The following is a 14,626-nucleotide window of genomic DNA, read 5'->3' as shown; positions in this document are numbered from 1 at the left end:
GAACTAGCGTTGCAGAATTATTTACCGCATCACGCATCAGTCAGTCGGTTGCCGTCGCCGTCGCCGATAGAAGTAGTTGCTGATAGTGACAGTGCTCATTGGTAGTGTGGTTGTCTTTCTGGTGAGTGACACTCTACATAATTGTTTAATCATAGTCAAGCAATGGATTATTTATTAAATTCATAAAATATTTTTAATGCAATATTTACAAAAATAATTAGTATACTGAAAAAAAAAATTATTTCGTAACTAATTAGTTATTAACTAATTTTATTTTTGAACATAAAGTTTTAAATGTTTGTAAGTTTTAGAGCGATTGCAATAATTGTTTTACATTATCTGAACTGTACAATGAAATTTGGCTTTTTATAAATAGATTTAAAACTAAAGCGTAACTATCTATTATGAATCAATAATGAATATCGCTTGATAATCTATAGTTTTATATATATGTTTATAAATACAAAAAACACATTTTTGGACTATTCACTTTTTTCATTCCTTTTTTTAGAAATGACATGAACGTACAAATAGAGGTAGTTTAAATAAAGTTTAAAATATAAATACAATGCTTTTAATAATTATATATTTATACAACCCTTAGACATTATTTGGCGAATGGCAACGAGCTTTTTAGTGTTTAACCGTATTTATTTCACCATGTGGAAATTTATTAGGTTCATGATATGGCATTGTTGTCACTTGAAATTCTATTTCATCTTTCTGTAGCCTAACTATCTGTCAATATTCAATAAATTAAAATGAGCCTATCTGCATTTCGGAGACTTTAACGCCCTAGACCATACAAAGGTTCCCTTTTAAATAGTTTTGTACTTTTTCCATTATAAAGAATTTGTACTTTGTTAGAAGTTTGTTGTTGTTACCAACAATTAAATTCTTTCTATACATCAAATCACAATCAATTCTTGTCTAGCATATTTAGGGTGGAATGGCCTCTGATAAGATTAATGCAACTTTTACAATATGTAGCGGTGTTTTCCAATAAATGCGACTAGAAGAACATATTTCTTTGTTGGTGACCAAGAATATACAAATTAAAGACTAAAGTATTTCGTGCAGAGATATCGTTTGCTTCAAACTGAAATAATGAAAAATAACTTCCTTTCTTCTCGACTTTAGATAGGCATATTGGATGATGCCAAATATCTTCTTAAAAACTACCCTTATCCCCCTTACCCCGCCACCCATCGATAACTTGTAAGACTGGTGTTTTCTATAATCGTTGCAATTTTCTGTTGATTCATGTAAATTTGTAGCTAACAAAGCGGTGCGAAGTGTGCTCCCAACGCGCGTACGCTATATCTTTTCTGGACACGTTCAAATCACGTAGATAGAATAATAAATAGTTAATAATTCAGCTCCTAGCGCGTCCTTTTGTCGCGTCGAAACTGAAACTTGAGCCTGTGTCACCTGCATCAGTAATAATCTTACCGACTCACTCAGACTGGCTTACTGAAGTTTCGGATGGTATGTAAGGTGGCAGTGGACTAAAGGTACCCACAAACATCAAATACGTACTACTACCTTATCTTACTGTCAAGACACTGTTGATAAAACAACGTACTCGTATGTGGACTTATTACTATAAAGCTTATGAGATTCAGCCGATTTCAATCGAAAGATTGGAACTCTTTAATATATGGAAATGATAACTCAGTGTGAATAAAGTAAAAAGTATGTAAACAGTGTTTGTAAGCCGAAGGCAGACTAGAAAAATAAAACATCCTTGTCCAATAAACACATTGGCTTAAATTTTCTCAAAACCGAAGGATATGAAACCAAACTCTTGATCTATAGCCCAAGCGGATCAACACTTTATTGCTACGGTTTTATTGATGCAGATTTCGAATATGGTGCAATTAAGTTTAAGAGGAAATTCCACTTATATAGCCCACATAATAGAAGGAATTCAAGTTTTAAGATCAAATATTAACCACGCTTTCCAAAAAAAAAAACGTAATTTATTAAGTTTAATTGAAAGTTTAAGACAACGTTAGGATGCAAATTTTTCATTATGCATTACTTTTTAATAATGTTACCGTTATATCGTTTATAGAAATTTGCCTGATTTAAAATTGCCTGTGTCAAAATTTTTAATTGTATTTCGTATTTTGCATATAAAATAATATATCGTAAATGTTCGTATAGTTTTGCAGTTTGCCAAATACAAGTTAATTTATAAAATCTTTGTCATGTAAATATTTGTTTTGTAGTTGGGAAGCTTAATTTTTAAAATAATGACCGTCAAAGATAGTCTCTCCAAACTCTTTCCAAAACAAATACAGTGAAAATTAGGTTGTAACATCCCTGGGGGCGTAAACAATTTAAAATGTAATGTAAAGTTTACATATTTTTTCATAAATAAGTTTAAAATATCTGTTTTTCCGTTACACTTCTGTTCGTGTAATAATAAATTACGCAGGTTTCGGGGTTCGAAATTCTTCGCTCCTGTGGGATTCACGAGTATCCGAATGTGCTGTCCGCTAGCCGTTTGCGTTTTTCCGTATGTGGGTGTGTGTCTAATTTATCATTTACATTTTTGCCTTTTTATTTTAATGTTTTAGTATTTTAATGTTTAACCTTTGACGAAGTGGACGAACACAGAAGTTCTTATGAATTGTAACGTGATACGAAATGGTCAGTAGTTTCGGTACCAAACCCCGAAACTCGGGTAATCTAGAGTAGTATGACACGGAAAGAACTGTGGCGGACGAACAGATACTGTAACCATATTTATTCAATTCAACCACTTCTGGAGGTAAAAACAATGTTTACATTTTTTATCGGACTAATCTATATGAAAACAACTAACAAAAACTCTCCTTCTTTCCTTTGATGTTCTTCTCTTGCCCATTAACAAAATATCAGGCAAGAATCTTATTAGATTTTAACTCCAACAGACTTATGTTAGGTCATCACGTTTTGGATGAGCCAAATTCTGGCACATTCTGCCAGAGCTGGTCTGAACTGACGCTACCCTCTGCGCTATCATCGCACTTCAACTACTAATGTGAAACGAACTATTTCTGGACCGACAATACGATCAGATCGTTCCTTTTGTTGGCAGCCGCCATCTTGGTTTGTTATGACTTGCGCCATTTATTGTTTCACATTACTCACTGTCTATTTCTGTCTGTGCGGCTTAGCGGAGTTCAACCTCCTGTTTATTTACTTGGACTGCCCAAAATACGTTAAAGCGAGCAAAATTGGACTCTCACCCATGTAAGCGCGAATCGCTGAAATTCCATACAACAACTAGCTTTGAAACTGTTGTATAATTTTTGATAATTTAACCTAAAAACATAAGCAATAATATGTCAAACTGAAATGATGACTATATGACAGCTTTATGTTTTCATTTCTCAATACATGTCGGCTGCCAAGATATTTGTCTGGAAGGAAACGTTAACTAAGATGAAAAAATAAATCAACGAATAGTACTAACTTTGGATTTTTGTCCCACAGCTAGTATTCTGTTTTTTTTTTTTTTAATATTTTTTTTATTTTGATATTTACCAATTTGGTGATAATTCTCCAAAATCTAAAACACTATCCGAATATAAAACTTAGATAAACAATTCCTGATTATTTTGAAAACTACAGAATCCATTACATCATTGTATTGATTAATGAATGGGATGCAACAAGAGAATCTTGGTACAGGGCGGAGGTCAGATAAGGGAAAGGCGGCTTGTGAATGTAAAATTCCAGTGGGGCAGCTGTCGCGTGGAGCCAGGGGGGCGGGCACAATGTAGGGAGGAATGCGGCTGACGACCTTCACGGTAATGTCGGTCGTGACCTGAGGGTGTGACGAGGGGTGAGGTGAGGGGGTGAGATTGAGGGAAGGGAGTCAGTCTCAACAAGTGTCTGTCTGCAGTACAAACAAGTGGTGTACACGTCTGTTTCTGTGAACTCGGTCCGTATAGGGGCGTAGTAGCCTACTACATTGTATTAATATTGGCATTAGGTCTAAGTACACATGGTGTATTTTCTCTTCAAAATCAGATTCAACAATATATATTTGTTCACAAACACAACCGTTTAGTTGCTAAATAGGTTTAAAGCATATAAAAAGCTCTAATTGAACAGAGTGTCAATTCTATTCAGACACTGAATGAACGGAAACAGTCTCCACTAAATAAACCTTCTTTCTGAGACCTTATCCTTCTCTATCAGTCAATCACTAATACCTTAACTCTATTCTTCGCTTTCTTATATTTGATTGGTTCTTTATTAAGTTGATTCGATCTTGATTTCTGATCACCCCGTCTGATAACAAAGCAGCAAACCTGCGTCTTACAAGAATCGACAGGAAGATTACTCGCGACTTACATCTAAATTGACGTTTTTACCCGAGCTATAACAGTTCCTGACAGGATGCGAGGTTTTGCCACATAGACAAGGCGCCTCTAATAGCATGGTAATCATCAGCTGTCAATGCGCTCCTTCATAATCATAATAGAGGCAACTTTCCTCCGCCAGCTACTGGCTAGCCACAGCCGGGTGAAATCAGCCAATCTACTCTGAAAGGATCTCGAATTTTCAGCTGGAAGCAGTCAAAGCTAATCATAATACGAATATTAAACGGTCGGTATTCAATGTCCTAATATATGGAACGTACAATGCAGTGAGAAAAATCGCAATTTTCCATTATTAAAACGAACGTAGTTTACAGAAACTATGTTCTGTGTAGAAAAACACAACTATTCTTGCTGTAATTATGTTTTTTTGGCCACACTCTCGCCACAAATTATTAACTTATCTGTTTCCAATCTGCCTTAACAAGCTTTGTTTTATTTTAATTTAATTAGTAAATTTTATCTTCATACACAATAAAGAAATTGAGTCCAAATTGTATATAGTTATAAATTAGTAATACTAACATGTATTATGTGCGTATATTGATTTATTAAAACTGTATCTTAATAATAATCGAAGGCTTTATTGCGAAAAAAAACATATATGTGGCACTTATGTATGTCATCACAACCATCAAAATGAAGAAAAATGCTAAAAGTTTGCATTTGATCGCTACGTTAGAGTTTTATCATACATACGCTTTTTCATTCACTTCAGTTATCATTCATTCCGAATTCTTTCCCACTCATCCCTCTGTGTCAGTCGGCTAATCATGCGGTCTCCCAAACGCTATTTTCAGACGAGTTTTAAATCGATTGGGCATTGCAGCTTTTTTTATGGAATTTCGCAATATGATGACGAACTAAACTCCTGCCTGAGAAGGCAAACGTTCAAAAGCTACCGTTCTGTATCTTCCAGTTCGGTAGCTATCCCTACCTCTCTGGTTTCATAAGAGTGTATGTAACTCTTATGGGATCGCATTTTGACTTGAAAGTAAGAGACGTCTCAAAAATATATAGGTAGGGCAATGTCAACAGTTATCAATTTCTGAATGTTGGTCTACACGACTCTCTAAATTATATTTGTGATAGTTCGAATGGCTTTCTTTCAAAGAATAAACGTTCTGGGAAAATGTGTGCCTCCGCAACCCTTCCACAAGACTACGCCTTAGGATAGATGAGCCCTTTAATACGCCGACTATTTTCTTCCACCGACCATCATGACGTTTAGATTCATCCGTCTTTACTTTTTCATGGAGATGATACACCACAAAATTATTTCAATGCATTAAAAAAAAAAAAAACGAAAAAGTAGTTTTTGTACACCATTTCATAACTCACAGTAGGCAGACAGTAGGGTTACGGCGAGCCTTTGTCAGTATATGTATACAGATTAGGGTATACAATCCGCAGGGGCCCCGACTAACTGGCCAGAGTAAGACATATGCATAAATCTACTCCGGGACATGTAAGACAGTGGTCATACATGCTCCCTTCAGTTGAAATATTCACATATCCCCTGCGTTAAAGACAAATAAATTATTTCACGTTTCAATCCTAAACTAGAAAAAAAAGAATCTGGGGTGTTAACTTCCTGTAATTGCTTGTTTATCAGTATTAATGTGTGTAAAGTCTACGAAAATCACCATTTTATTATCAAGTATTACTGATAGGTTACAATTAAAGATATTAATTTAATTCCTAAATTTGTGACCAAGGCATAGGGCTAAACCTTTAGCTCGTTAAACAGTTTTAATAATCATAACCGTAAGTATCAGTTTTACAATATAGATACATCGTTGAAAAAGAAGTGGAGAAGTAGTGATTGTTTAACTTTTAGAGGTTATAAAGATCGCAATTTCGTGGTTCAAGTTAGTTTGTGAAATTATAAACTACCTCAAGATTTTGTTTATCAGATTGTCTTAGAATATGTCCAGAATTTAATAAAACCACCACAAAAATAATAATCACTGTTTTATTAATTAAGTAGGGTGATATGTATTAAAATTACGCCTACTTTCACATTAAATGTAGTGGAAACTTTCGTGTCTTCCAAATATAGATACGATTTAAGACTTGTTTCAAAATATTGTATAGTTTTTATAATAAATTTTAAAATATTTTGGACTATTGTCCTTGGCTGGCCTTCCCACACCTGAATCCCTGGTCCTAAAAAATGGGTAGCTACGAGGTAATAAAATGTTTTGGGCAAGTTTCCCAAGGTCCTATTTTAGCTGGCCTTCCCAAAACTACATCCACGGTCCTATAAAATGGGTAGCATGTAACAAAATGTTTTGGACTAGTCCTCGAGGGTTCTGCCTTATATTGCCTTCCCATACTTAAATCCACGGCCCTATAAAATGTGTAGCTTGTAATAAAACCTGCACCAGTTCAAACCAAAGGATACATTCAAGTCGAGATCGTGGTGGAAGGTTTTACAAGAACGGGTTCGTTAAGAGAGTGTTACTAGGGTTTATGCATAAAGAATTCCACAAGTCGTGAGTTCGGGGCTTTCTTAGTGTTAATAAAACTGGATATCAAACACATCAACGGATACGGTCGTAAAGAAATCAGCGAGGAAGAGATAAAGATTCCTCTCCTTAGCATTTCAATTGAAGTTCCCACGGAAAGGTGTTCCGATTCCCGATGTTTTTGTGCACCGCTACGCACCCGCGGGCCCGAACAAACAGAAGCTCCGAGCCGAATCCCCGGGAAGAGGACCGAGCTAACGGTCTAGAGCTGGGCGATGCAAATATGATGTTCGAGGACGCCTTAGTAGCGAATCTGTGTTAATGGTACAGTAGGCGATTATAAGCTACTGGTGAACTTCGAGATCCGAGGGCAGATAAGAAATTAACCACCTTTCAAACGTAGAAATTTATCCACATTAAAGATAGGTAGACTCCAAGATTTTAATCTATGACTATGGGCTTAGTGAAAAATAAAAATTAGTGTAAGATAGTTAAGATTGAGTAATGCAGATTTGTTCTATTGTAGAAATATAAGTTAATGCTGTAAAAACGTAATACTAATAATATATTACAACGCATCCCTCTCTGTAACTCTGAACCAGGTAAATAGTCTGAGATGTTTACAGAGTATTTCCACCTTCAACTTCAGACATTTTGATAGATTTTGATCCATAACTAACCCTACAAATTAGATTATACTGTATTAATCTATTTACACATGACCATAATATGGTTGTTTAAAATGTGAATGTGAAATGAAATTAAATGTAAAATGTCTTTATTACACTTTTCATTTCATTGCATGTGCACTGTCTATTAAATATTCTACTTGTCAGCTTCAATACCGTTACAAATATACTTTGCCGTTAAGTTTACAAAATGAGATCCAAATCGTCATGTTTATAAAGTGATCCAGAGTGCTAAGAGACCACTTTTGTGAGATTAGAGAAACAAATAAATTTTAAAATAGGTAATAAAATAAGGAGCTGCTAAATATCGTTTCTATATTTTGGTAGGAGAGATGTCCCATTCTTCACATAAAAAATGTTATTGAAAACATTTGAGTAATTACAAAAAACTTATAATAACTGTAAAATCAGTAGTTGAAGGAAAAATAAAATGTCCAAAGATAACAATATTGAAACTTGGAAATGAAAATAACTCGTACGAAAAATAAATTTAAGGGATTAAAATAAATCTTAGAATTTTTTAGAAATATTAAATAAATATTTAGAAAATTCGTTAACATGGTATTCTAATGTTTCAAATCATAAATATTTAAATATTAAGTAAGTATATTATTAATTACTAAAAAATATGAAGGTTTTTTGCTCCCTGGGAGATCATAATTATGATAACAATATGCGGTCACAGAGGGCCGTCTATTGTTGGGTATCAATACCGGTCGCTTACAAGGATTGTTTAATCGCTGTTGGACTAAACTATCGCGATGAGAGGTGTTGTGGTTGATTAATACAGCAGGGAGCCACCAGCTGATTCAAAGGTTCGTTGACACCTGGAAGACTACAATCACTGGAGGAAGGAATGTGGCCCGCTCGTAGCCAGCTAGTAGTGTAGGCAGGGCCGTGACTGCAGTGATAACAGGCAAGGTCATACCAAGGTCATGTGATATTGTCACGTGTGTTGATATTGCCCGCTCCTCCTGTTACCATCTGTCAAATTCCTGGTGCACATGGCTGGGCGTTCTCTTCTACACTGATAATAAAAGAGATGATAAGCAAATATACACACATATTTCTTAAAGACAAAAAACAAAAAAATGAGGAAACCTGTATGGCCATTAAGAGCGCATTGGTCCCAAAATATGTTATTTTTTAATAGGAAACAATATTATTTTGATTTCTAGTGCAACGTTTAACATAATAACGTTTATAAAAATCATAAATTTATTGTCCAGTAAATGATCTCCATAGCAAAATTTCCCCGAAAAAGAAAGGTATTCTGTTAAAAATGTATTCGTAAATAGACATTCTAAGTATGCCACCATTAAATGAGGCCAATGGGTCTTACATCAGTGGAAAATATTATTTTGTTAGTTTCATATTTATATTCGATACTTTGGTATGATCCGGAGGCTGCTATTTTAGGAAGAGTTTTCTCACCGAGGACCTACAAAGAACAGACTTTATTTTACTTACTTTGAAAAACACATGTCACTGTGATGACAGGTTCTTTTTTTCTGCCTCAAAAAAGGAAGCGATATCAGCAAGAAAGAGGCCACCATGTCCCTATGTATAATTTTTTTATTAGGTTATATAAGTAGGAAAAATACATACGTACGTATTATAAATATAAAAAATTAACGAACGCTCACGTGATCTGAGCTTCAGTTAGGTACTATCTCGAATGATGTCTTTTTTTAATAGAAGTGCGGGGTGGCATCATCGAAGCCCGCACTGATGGCCTGGGGCACTTCCGATCGTTACTTTCCCGACCTCAGATCACGTCCCATTTCGGGTAAAGTGCCAGATCTTACGTCGCAAAAGTTGGTCGATCTGGGACGTGATTTGAGGTCGAGAAAGTACCGATCGGAAATGCTCCTGGCCATCAGTGCGGGCTTCGGTGACGCCACCCTACACTTTAGGGGAAAAAAAGAAAAACATCTCTCGAAATAGCACCCAATCACAAGCTCAGATCACGTGAGCTCTCTTAAAGGTTATGATTAACTTTGATACTACTAGTACCATATTTATGATAAACTAACCTAAGCCTAATGATATAGTCTAATAACAAATAATAGATAGGGACAGAGTGGCTTCCTTCTCGCCGACATCGTTTCCCTTTGGGAGGTAGAAAACAAGACTCCATAGTCATACTAACATTTAATATTTACAGTATGTAAAATAAAGTCTGTTGATTCTAATAATGCAATTCTTTTATGTACACAGTAAGACACACTTCAAAAGATAGTAGCCTCCAGATAATATCCAAGTGCCGTATTTCCTCCAATATAAGTATTAACAGTAAACTAATAGTTTATACAGGTCTAGAAAAACCACACAAGTTATAAAATGTCAAATTCGTGTTGGTATTTGAAAGTCAAAATCATGAGATTTTGATACCAAATAAATATCCTTATTATGTAATAAAATATAAACTAAAATGATTCAGACTTGTATTTGAAAATAGCAAACCAATCTGCTCGCTCTGAATCAATACACGGAGAAAGTATGATATCTATCAGATAGATCTCAAGCGAGTGATGTGGAACTCTTGTGTGAGGTAAACACGCTTACTTGAAATCCTGCTTACATCTCCCATGTTAACGTGGCATTAGTTCAATGATTACTAGTTTTCATGGTAATACAAACTATATGCTACATGGGTTATCTATCTATATTGTAAAATTAATTTCTTGATTTTAGTACAGCGATTTGGTATATATATATATATATATATATATATATATATATATATATATATATATATATATATATATATATACATATTTGGTGTCAATCGAAATCTATTGCACTCTAGATTTGCCTTTTGTGAATTTGAAATACATCCCACTTTAGAATGCCCCACGAGCTTACAAAGTCCTAATCTTAATCTTATTACATAAATGAAATTTCCTAAACTTGGAGCGTAGATAAACTGGCAGAGTATTGATCCAAGATGTTTAATCCTTTTCTGATTTCTTGGGCATTTTAACGTCAATTATTCAAAATTTATCAAAACATAAAACTAGAACAGTAAAGTGGGAAAAAGTAACTAAAATCAAATGGCCTTAAAACAAAGAGAAAAACTATATCGAAACTAAAACACCAAGTTAATAGTAATATAGTTTAAAGTACAAATATAATACATTTTATTTAGTTTATACTTCCAAAGATAAAAACTTTACTATTAATTCTACTTTTTTTCGTTTCAAATCAACACATAATTGATCTAATATACAATTTAAAAATAGATAAATCAACAGGTCAAGACAATGCGTCCTCAATGGTTATTACATCAATTAGTGATCTAGTTCCACCTGTTCTTGTTGAAGTTTTCAACAAAAGCTTATCTTCAGGAGAATTTCCTGATAAATACAAAATTACAAAGGTTATTAAAATTTTCACAATAGGATCAATTCATTCAGTTTATATAAATTTATGTATAATATTCGTATATACAGCAACTTAAATAGTAACAAGTCCATTAAAGTACGTATTTGGTCTCTTACTGCACATTAAAAAGGCTTTTGATACTGTCAATCACATCATACTAATACTTAAACAACATGAACTTGAAATCCGTGGTGACGTATTGAAGTGGTTTGTATCGTACCGTAAAAATCGACAACAGCTTGTAAAAATAAGTCAGTCAACCACTTCATTGCATACCTACTATAACATGTTGTATAGGTACCTCAAGTCTCAATATTGGACCCAATTTTATTTCTAATCCATATTAATGATTTATTATCAGGATCTTTAAAAAGGTAAGGTTACAGGTTTTACAGATTCTACTGCTTTTTCTTATCATACGATATATATTGATGGGTTGTAATTACATTTACAATATGAACGATCTGTCCTTATGGTTTTCAAAATACAAATTATCTCTAATGCCAACAAGACTACTTATCTAAATTTCTCAATATAATTTTTTTTTATTTCGAAAATCCTATACGTTATCATAAAGTTTATTGCCAGAAAATATTTGTAATTGCCGTATAATTGAAAACAACATATTTACATATTCAGGTGTTAAACTCAATGATAGAATATGTGCGAAATATCATTTACAAACAAATGTTCAAAAATCTTTGGTAAGCACTATAAATGGAAGTGGCTCATTTACTGCCTCGTATCCATTATTTGTATTATTTGGAATGCTGCCTCTGCAACACATTTTTGTTTTTATACGATGAATGGCAATGTTGTAGTCATAATTGATTGTAATGTTACATAAACGCGCTTGTACTGGTGTGTAACTTTATCCATTTAAATTTGTTATTTGTTTGGAAACTTGACGATTTCTTACTTCGAACAAGATACTATATTATGTTCCTTAGAAGGCGTGTATTTGTTCTCAGTGATTCGTGGCTTGATTTTTATATTTATTCAATTTTTTATTAACATTAAAACACATTTTTCTTAAATAAAATTAATTGTTTTTGTTTTTTTTCCGTATTATACTGTAATAAGATAAAATATACGTATATGACATTTAACCCAGAAACTAATTAAAAGTATTAATTCTTCGTCTAGATATGAGAACAATTATCGTCCAAATGCGGAAAGAATAACCGTCCAAATATTGAAGATTCACCATATAACTGTTTTCTTTGAAATTACAATTCTAGAAGGATTAATCTTTCGTGATCAGACCCTCTGAACATTTTATGTGGTAATGATAGACAGAGTACTATCTCTAGGGATTTTTATCGCTCTTTGCCAGAAATTCGAGTAGCACCTCGCACAGATGGCCGAAGATATTCGTGGTCAGCCCCTCAGGAATTTTGATGTGTTACCTATTACTTTAAATTCGTTTTCGTACAAACATTTGTGGTACTCATTAAAATTTACATCGTTAGGATATAGTTTGTAAATTTGGTTTTAGGTCGTTATCGACCGTAAATCCCACTTTTATCCATTGGCCAATTAGGTTTGAACGTGCATTTAAATTTGTTTTAAAACAACACGTCTCGGTAAATGTAATGTTTGGTTTCGGCTATTTTGAACTTCGTTGGATAAATCTAACATTTGGATTTCAAATCGCTCGACAAAATTAATAGCAACATGATTAAACTTTGCAGGTCATGTATTAGAGCATAAAATAAAAGGAATTATGTTTAGTTGACGCTGGTGGTTTAGAAACCTCGGTCAGATTCTTTCGACAACCTTGCCCTAGGCTGGCACGCTACCAACTGCGTGGAGAGTCCCGCCTATTATATAATTAACGACGATGCGATCAGAATGGCAGCGCCTCCGTCATCTCGCCCCGAGTCTGTCTATAGACACTTCATTACACTTTGGGCACGTGGCAGTGATTGGCCAGATTATCCCCGTCCTGACTGTGCGTTTCCCGCCCAAACGTTTGAACAGTTCATGTACTGTGGCCGTGGGAGAAGTCTGCATGGCATGGTTTTTATTCATCAGAAAACCATTAGCTGTTTCAATCCTCGATCGACCGCACTGACATATTATTAACGTACATCTCGCCAATAAATTAGAATTATTAGAATGGTTGTAACTGTAGAATAGCTATCAACATTTATTCGTACGCTATACCACTGACTATTTTCGTGAATACAGTTTTGGATTTTCCTCAGCTCTGAAACTATACAAGTTCCCCCACATCTCAAAATTCAAAGCTTCCCTAAAACACCATTTCCTAGGCCGTTGAAAATTTCTTAATCGAGTAAGAAAAATATAATTTCTTACACTCACAGCCACAAATACTTTAAGCTAGTATAGTGGATTAAGATTGTATTTCAATGTTTAAATAACCAAATTGCTACTATTATATACTATGTTATGTAACATATAATGATTACTTGAGCATAGCTCGATTTTGTACACAAAAATGAATAAAGGTTTCTGAATTTTGAAATATTTGTAATACATTCGTGTATAACAAAACCATGAGTAAAGGTAAGCTAGTGTTGTTTATTCATGGAAGTAACAGACTTGGAAATTACACAAAAAAATATTTATTGATTTAGAAATTGAAATCACACTGAAACACGTGTTGGCCACTCAATACACGGACAAAAAATGTGTCCACTGAACAGTCTATAATGGTCCCCACTCTATACATGAGTTATTAAATTAGAGAGAAGAAAATAATAAATAAGCTGATCGGTGTTCTTAAACCATTTTACCATTTTAGGAATCTGAGGCTGAATAGTTTTATTTATGTTCTCCCCCTTTTAATCTTATACGCAGAATATAAAATTCGAGATTACTATAACATACTTCTCTTAAAATATTTAATAAGAAAAAAAAATAAAAGTAGTTATTTGCAGTACGTAGTTTTTGTTTGATATAAATCCAGTGTAGGAAAAATTATTTGTATTTGGCAATTCGAGTTTCTTCAGCTATATAAATTATATAGTTTATGACTATATAAACTATATTTAGATTGGTTTATTAATTTTTATTAATTATACCTTCTTTAATCCAGTCAGTTTATAAAAAAATATCACAGCCAAGTAGTTTGATAAAACTGCGATCAAATTAATTCATCTCATACGTTGCATAATACGTTAAATCTTACGTTGTAAAAATATATGATTATGACGATCCCTTGGAGGGTCATGTAAAGTCCACTTGATTTGTTGACTGTTTGTAAAATGATTCTGTATATTGTGTGTTTATTACAGAACAGCAAATGTTTCTTTAGCTACCGGATTTACGCTCCGGATTGTTCTGGTCAGTGGGACTAACGGAATTGTCCGATTTCCGGAATGAGGTAAGATTTGGAAACAGTTCATTGCGTGATATGATGTCATATCGTTTGCCGTAACATTGTCTGTTGCGTACTGGAAAATAAAATTTGTAATCTACCAAGTACGTACGGTAAAAACCTCTAGCCTACAAAGTATGTACGATAATAAAAAATCTCTAACTTACCAAGTATGTACGATAATAACTTGTAGCCTTTCCAAGTGTGTATGGTAGTATAAATCTATAGCCTTCCAAGCATGTACGATAAAAACCTACAACCTACCAAATATGTACGATAATATAAAACTTCCAAGTATATACGATAAAAAACTGTGACCTTCCAGGTGTGTACGATAAAAACCTGTAACATTCC

The 14,626-nt window shown here is 33.9% G+C and overlaps 1 protein-coding gene across 1 annotated transcript in view; it reads left to right on the top strand.

Annotated features, from left to right (window-relative positions):
- The window catches only part of LOC124357213, a 39,485-nt gene continuing 24,859 nt past the window's right edge, over positions 1 to 14,626 (top strand). Inside the window, exon 1 of the mRNA XM_046808760.1 lies at positions 1 to 121. The gene's annotated coding sequence lies outside the window, so the exon portion shown is untranslated. The remainder of the gene's footprint in view (positions 122 to 14,626) is intronic.

Source organism: Homalodisca vitripennis, chromosome 3, assembly GCF_021130785.1.
Source record: "Homalodisca vitripennis isolate AUS2020 chromosome 3, UT_GWSS_2.1, whole genome shotgun sequence".
Classification (NCBI taxonomy): domain Eukaryota; kingdom Metazoa; phylum Arthropoda; class Insecta; order Hemiptera; family Cicadellidae; genus Homalodisca; species Homalodisca vitripennis.
This window is presented reverse-complemented; position numbering and strand designations above follow the sequence as displayed.